Below are 7,106 nucleotides of genomic sequence, written 5' to 3' on the forward strand. Positions count from 1 at the left end.
GTGGCTCAGTGGTTAGCACTGCTACCTCACAACATGCGTGACCAGGGTTGGATTCCAGCCTCGGGCGACTCTCTGTGTGGAGTTTGCACATTCTCCCAGTGTCTGCGTGGGTTTCCTCCAGGTGCTCTGGTTTCCTCCCACAGTCCAAAGATATACAGGTTAGGTGAATTGGCAGTGATAAATTGCCCATAGTTTTCAGGGATGTGTAGGTTAGGTGCATTAATGGGGGTAAATGTAGAGTGATAGGTAAGGGGATGGGTCTGGGTGGGAGACACTTCAGAGGGTCGGTGTGGACCTGTTGGGCCGAATGGCCTGCTTCCACATTGTGTGGATTCTATGATTCTAAGGATGAGCAAACCTACACCCTAAACCTCAACCTGAGTTACAAACCTTTACAAACCTTGCAAAAAATTCTAAATTTCATTTTCTTTTTTCTTGTGTATAAACCAATTCTATTTTGTTTAAAACTGAGTGGTTGGGCCAACTGCATCACTCCCGGAATATCCACTAAACACCTGCTTAAAACAACTAGAAAAGTTAGGGTCAGGGCTACCTTCTTAAATATTTTGAGGGGGTCTGGCCTGATCCATAACACTATTAATAGCTGTTCACACTCCTAGCCAGATCGTTATCCACTCCTTTGGCTGTCCAAATTTGAAAGAATGGTGCAAATCAGAAACAAGGACAGAAATTACAGGAAAAGCTCAGCAGGTCTGGCAACATCTGTGAAGAGAAATCAAAGTTAACATTTTGATTCTGGTGACCCTCCCTCAGGGCAGTGAGGAAGGGTTTGAGGGTCAGCGAACCTGAAATGTTAACTTTGATTTCTCTGCACACATGTTGCCAGACCTGCTGAGCTTTCCCAGCAACATCTGTTTTTGTTTCTCAGGAGATTTTAGGGATGGGCAATTAATACTGTCCTAGCCAGCCAAGCCCACATGCACTGAATGAATGATCACAGTAGTAGACGATTAAAAATAAAGATTATTGGCAGTAGGCTAATTTTGAATAAATGTGTGCAGAGTGTGTGCGTGTGCTCGTGTGTGTGTGTGTGTGTGCGCGCGCGCATGCGCAGAGTGTGTATGTGTCTGTGTCTGTGTCTGTGTCGAGAGTATGGTGCTGGAAAAGTACAGCAGGTCAGGCAACTTTGGAGGAGCAGGAGAAACAATGTTACCGATGTCAGAAATGAAGCTTGTGGGCCAGGGTGCTATGAGATAAATGGGAGGGGATGTGGGGCTAGAGGAAGGTAGTTGGGAATGCACTAGGAGCATGAAGGTGGAGAAGGTGATAGGTTGATGGAGGGTGAAACAGATAGATGGTAAACATGATGGACAGTGAAGAGGACGGTGCCGAGTTTTAGAATTAGAATTAGAAGTCGTACTGTGTGGAAACAGACACTTCGGCCCAACAAGTCCACACCGACCCTCCGAAGAGTATTCCCCCAGACCCATTCCCCTGCATTTACCCCTGACTAATGCACCTAACTTACACATCCCTGAACACTATGGGCAATTTAGCACAGCCAATTCACCTAACCTGCATAATTTTGGACTGTAGGAGGAAACCCACGCAGACATGGGGAGAAATGTGTAGACTCCACACAGACAGTTGCCCGAGGCTGGAATTGAACCCGGGTCCCTGGTGCTGTGAGGCAGCAGTGCTAACCTCTGAGCCACCATGCCGCCCCACTCTGCGTTGGAGGCTTGGGAATGGGATAAGGTGGGACGAGGGGAAATAAGGAAACTGGTGAAATCCCGTGTGGTTGCAGGATTCCAAGACAGAAGATGAGGCATTCTTCCTCCAGGCATCGGGTGGTTAGGGCTTGGCGATAAAGGAGGCCCACAACCTGCATGTCCTTGGCGGAGTTGGTGGGGGATGGTTGAAGCGTTCAGCCACAGGACGGTGGGGTTGGTTGGTGCAGGTGTCCCAGAGATGTTTCGCAAGTTGACGTCCTCTCTCCCCGATGTAGAGGAGACCATATTGGATGCAACGGATACAATAGATGACATGTGTGGAAGTAGACATGTCTTTTGGATGTGGAAGGATCCTTTGGGGCCTTGGATGTAGGTGAGAGAGGAGGTGTGGGTGCAGGTTTTGCACTTCATACGATGGCAGGGAAAGGTGCTGGGAGTGGAGTGAGTGCTGGTAGGGTGCATGGATCTGACAAGGGAGTTGTAGATGGAATGGTCTCTCCAGAATGCTGATAAAGGTTAGGAGGGAAATATATCCCTCATGGTGGGGTTTGTTTGTAGGCGGAGGATGATGTGATGTATACGGAGGTTGGTTAGGTGGAAAGTGAGGACCAGGGGCCTCTGTCCTTGTTGCATTGGGAGGGGTAGGTTTCAAGGGAAGAGGTGTGGGATGTGGAGGAAATGCGCTGGAGGGCAGTGTCGACCACATGGGAGGGGAAATTGTGGTCTTTGAAGAAGGAGGCCATCTGGGATTTTCTATGGTGGAATTGGTCATCCTGGGAATAGATGCGGCAGAGGCAGAAGAATTGGAAATAAGGGATGGCATTTTTACTGGAAGCAGGGTGGGAGGATGTATAGTCCAGGTTGCTGTGGGAGTCCATGGGTTTGTAGGAGATGTCTGTGGTTAGTCAGTCACCGGAAATGATGATGGAGTGATCTAGGAAGGGGAGGGAGATGTCTGAGATGGTCCAGGTGAATTTGAGATCAGGGCGGAAGGTTTGGTAAAGTTAATGAACTGTTCAACCTCCTTGTGGGAGCAAAAGGTAGCGCCGATATAATCATCGATGTAGCTGAGGTAAAGTTGGGGAATGGTGCCGGGATAGCTGAAGAAGATGGACTGTTCCGCATACCCAACAAAGAGGCAGGCATAGCTGGGGCTCATGCGGATGCCCATGGCTACCCCTTTGGTTTGAAGGAAGTGGGAGGATTGGAAGGAGAAGATGTTAAGAGTGAGGACCAGTTCAGCCAGGCAGATGAGGGTGTCAGTGCAAGGGTACTGATTGGGTGCTACGAGGATGTTGAACAGTTCATCAACTTCACTAACACCTTTCACCCCGACCTCAAAATGACCTGGACCATCTCGGACACCTCCCTCCCCATCCTGGACCTCTCCAACGTCATCTTCAGTGACCACTAACCACAGACATCTACTACAAACCCACTGAATCCCACAGCTAGCTGGACTATACTTCCTCCCACCCTGCCTCCTGTAAAAATGTCATCCCTCATTCCCAATTCCTCCACCTCCTCGGCATCTGTTCCCAAGTTGACCAATTCTGACATAGAAAATCCCAGATGGCCTCCTCCTTCAAAGACCACAATATCCTCCCAATGTGGTCGACAGTGCCCTCCAGCACATTTCCTCCACTTCCCGTACCTCTACCCTTGAACCCCACCTCTCCCAACGCAACAAAGACAGAACCCCTCTAGTCCTCACCTTCCACCCCACCAACCTCTGTATACATTGCACCATCCTCCGCCACTTCCGCCACCTACAAACAAACCCCACCACTAGGGATATATTTCCTTCGCCACCCCAATCAGTGTTCTGGAGAGATCTTTCCCCCTGTGACTCCCTTGTCAGATCTACACCTCCTACCAGCACTTATCCCACTCCAAACACCTTCCCCTGTCACAATAAGAAGTGCAAAACCTGGGCCCACACCTCTCCCCTCACCTCTGTCCAAGGTCCCAAAGGATCCCTCCATATCCAGGCATTTACCTGTACCCCCACAAATGTCATCCACTGCATCCGTTGCACCCGATGTGGTCTCCTCTATACTGGGGAGACGGGACGCCAACTTGTGGATTGTTTCAGAGAACATCTCTGGGACACCCGCAACAACCAAACCCACCGCCCCATAGCCGAACACTTCAACTCCCCCTCCCACTCCACCAGGGACATGCAAGTCCTGGGCTTCCTCCATGGTCAAACCCTAACTACCCGATGCCTGGAGGAAGAATGCCTCATCTTCTGCCTTGGGACCCTGCAACCATATGGGATTAATATGGATTTCACCAGTTTACCCATTTCCCCTCTCCCCACCTTATCCCAGTGCCAAGTCCCCAACTCGGCACCGCCCTCTTGACTGTCCATCATCTCTCCCATCTATCCACTCCACCCTCCTTCCGACCTATCACCTTCTTCCCCCACCTTGATCTACTTATTGCATTCTCAGCTGCCTTCCCCCTAGCCCCAACCCCTCCCATTTATCTTTCAGCCCCCGGCCCACAAGCCTCATTCCTGGTGTAGGCTTTTGCCCAAAATGTCGATTCTCCTGCTTCTCGGATGCTGCCTGACCTGCTGTGTTTTTCCAGCACCACACACTCAATTCTGATCTCCAGCATCTGCAGTCCTCACTCTGTGTGTGTGTGTGTGCGCGTAGGAAGACTCTGGGGAACAGAATGCCTGGTGCCATGATGCGCAAAGTTTCCTTGTGAGGGCCAAATGAGATTTAACGCACCTCATGGGTCAATGGGAAACCCAAATGAAAATCTTAAAGCTCATTTTCTGGGGATGGGGGAGCGGGTTTTCAAATAAGTGGAACAATGTGATTATGAAGCTTTGAATTCAGTCTTATTAAATTGTTGAAATTGATGATGAGAACGTATCAGATTTATTGCAGCGGGAAAAAGGTTGACTCTTAAAGAAAGCCATACAGGTGGTGAGTGAAGCAGAAGACTGGCAGCATCACAGATTAATCCTAGGAGGAGAAGATCAACCTTATTACAAGAGATCAGCAAAATCCATTCGGTTCTTAAAGTACAAAAATCCCTAAAGTTGAGAAACAAGTACACAAGGAGGACAGGAACCAGATACTTACAATACTGTGGAGCAAGGTAATCTCACAGATGTTGTGTCAGGGCTTCAGGACCCTGAATCAACTTTGTGATGACGTCACAGAGCTTACACATCACTAACAGAAAATAGCACACTGTTTATAGAACACTGGAACTCTGGAAATAAAATATCAGACTACAACATGGACGTAAGACAAGGAGAAGATATTTTAATCTTTACCTAATGTGACTGCAAGATCAGAGCTTGGTATATCTATGCACAACAGTATTTAATGTCATGAATAACAAATAGTGTTACTTTGAAGTCTACGCCTGAAGACAATTGCTAACTTTGCCTTCTGCTTGACCAGTCTATAAAGACCCTAAAAAGTAGCATCAAACCACATGAAGGTGGAGGACACAAGATACAAGAAATCATTTCTGCATTTTTCCCAGAGATTTCTTACTCTGCACACAGTTACATGCTCAGACACACATGTATTAATAGTATCATAATTTTCACTCCACTGTTGGACAATCCTGTAACTTGTTATCTTGGTAATTTTGAAACAACTTTCACAACTTTAACAATATTTCTCAACACACTAATTATTTTGAAATCTAAGAGCTCATGAAAATATAATAGTGAGAAGGATTTTAATGTAGACCAAAAATCAAATCATGACAGGTTAATTCATACAGATATATATCTATGAAGATATGAAATAATCCTTTTAAATATTTGCTACTTGATTCCCCACCCTGCTGGAAATAATTACTTCAAGTTCTTGAATTGCTCATTGTTAATGATCTCTGGTTGCTGGAGTCCATGCAAGTCTACTCTTGATTGATCTTCCTATATTGGGGACAGCTGGAAATCTAACACCATTGATAAGGAGTCAACAAGGAAGCATAAACAGTGATTACCTATGCTGGGCCTTTACCCATCCCAATAGCCTCCTTTCCCAGGTGCAGCAGCTCCTCAATCTTCTCAGGAAGGGACACTATTGGAAGAGATTACTGAGGCCTTGGAAGCGCTGACCTAACCTACTTATCAATACCCCAATGGATTAGAAGTTAGCAAATGTATTACCACTTTCAAGAAGGTAGAGGGAAAACAGAGAACGACAGGCTTAGAGGCTGTTATCAATGGTCAGAAGACTTAACAATGTATTTAAAAAGGCACAGTACAATCAGACAACATCAACGTGGTTTTATTAAAAGGCAAATTGTGTTTGAGAAATTCATTGAACATTTTAAGGATGTAACTGAGCTGATGAATAATATTAGTTGTAGCATACATACATTTCCAAAAACTTTCAAAAAGGTTAATATGCCAAGATATGGGCCTGTGGATTGTAGGCAGCATTTCATAATACATTGGTTCAGAACAGGAGGGAGATGGTCGTGCAGAGCTTGTAATCAGGACATGTATTCATCAACATTGATGGAATTGATTAAGTGCTAAAAAAGTAAATCTGGAATTAAAAGTAATTGTCAGTAATAATGACCATGAATATTGATTTGTAAAAATTAATTCATGCGATGAGGGCATTGCTGGCTAGGCCAGCATTTATTGTCCATCCCTAATTGCCCAGGGGGCAGTTAAGAGTCAACCACATTGCTGTGGGTTTGAAATCACATGTCAGCCAGACCAGGTAAGGGTGGCAGTTTCCTTCCCTGACAGTCATTCTGTGAACCAGATGGGTTTTTCTTAACAATTGACATTAGATTCATTGTCATCATTAGACGATTAACTCCAGACATATTTTAATTTATTGAATTTAAATTCAACCATTACTGTGGGTTTGAAACCACATGTCAGCCAGACCGGGCAAGGGTGGCAGTTTCCTTCCCTGAAAGTTATTATGTGAACCAAATGTTTTTTTTTAACAATAGATACATGGTCATCATAAGACGATTAACTCCAGACATATTTTAATTTATTTAATTCAAATTCCACCATCTTTGTGGAACCCTAGTCTCCAGATAATCATCTGGGTTTCTGGATTAATAGTCTAGCAATAATATCACAAGACCTTTGCCTCCCACTACCCACTTAACCATGTTACTTCAGTGAAATATGCTACCCTTCCTTAGACTAGACCCACAGCACAACAGTTGACTCTTAAAATGCCCTCTGAAATGGTCTGGCAACCCAGTATTAATCCATTACAAATTCAAAAGGGAACAAATGGATGAAACATCAGCATTGACTGAGGCACCAGAAATGACAACAGCACACCAAGCTCAGTCAACTTGCAAAGTCCTCATTAACAGGCTTTCATTAACAGGGGGATTGAGTTTAAGAGCCGTGAGATCTTGTTGCTGCTCTATAAAACTTTAGTTAGACCG

Source organism: Chiloscyllium plagiosum, unplaced genomic scaffold, assembly GCF_037043375.1.
Source record: "Chiloscyllium plagiosum isolate Xiang-an unplaced genomic scaffold, Cpla_swu_hap1 HiC_scaffold_2, whole genome shotgun sequence".
Taxonomy (NCBI): Eukaryota; Metazoa; Chordata; class Chondrichthyes; order Orectolobiformes; family Hemiscylliidae; genus Chiloscyllium; species Chiloscyllium plagiosum.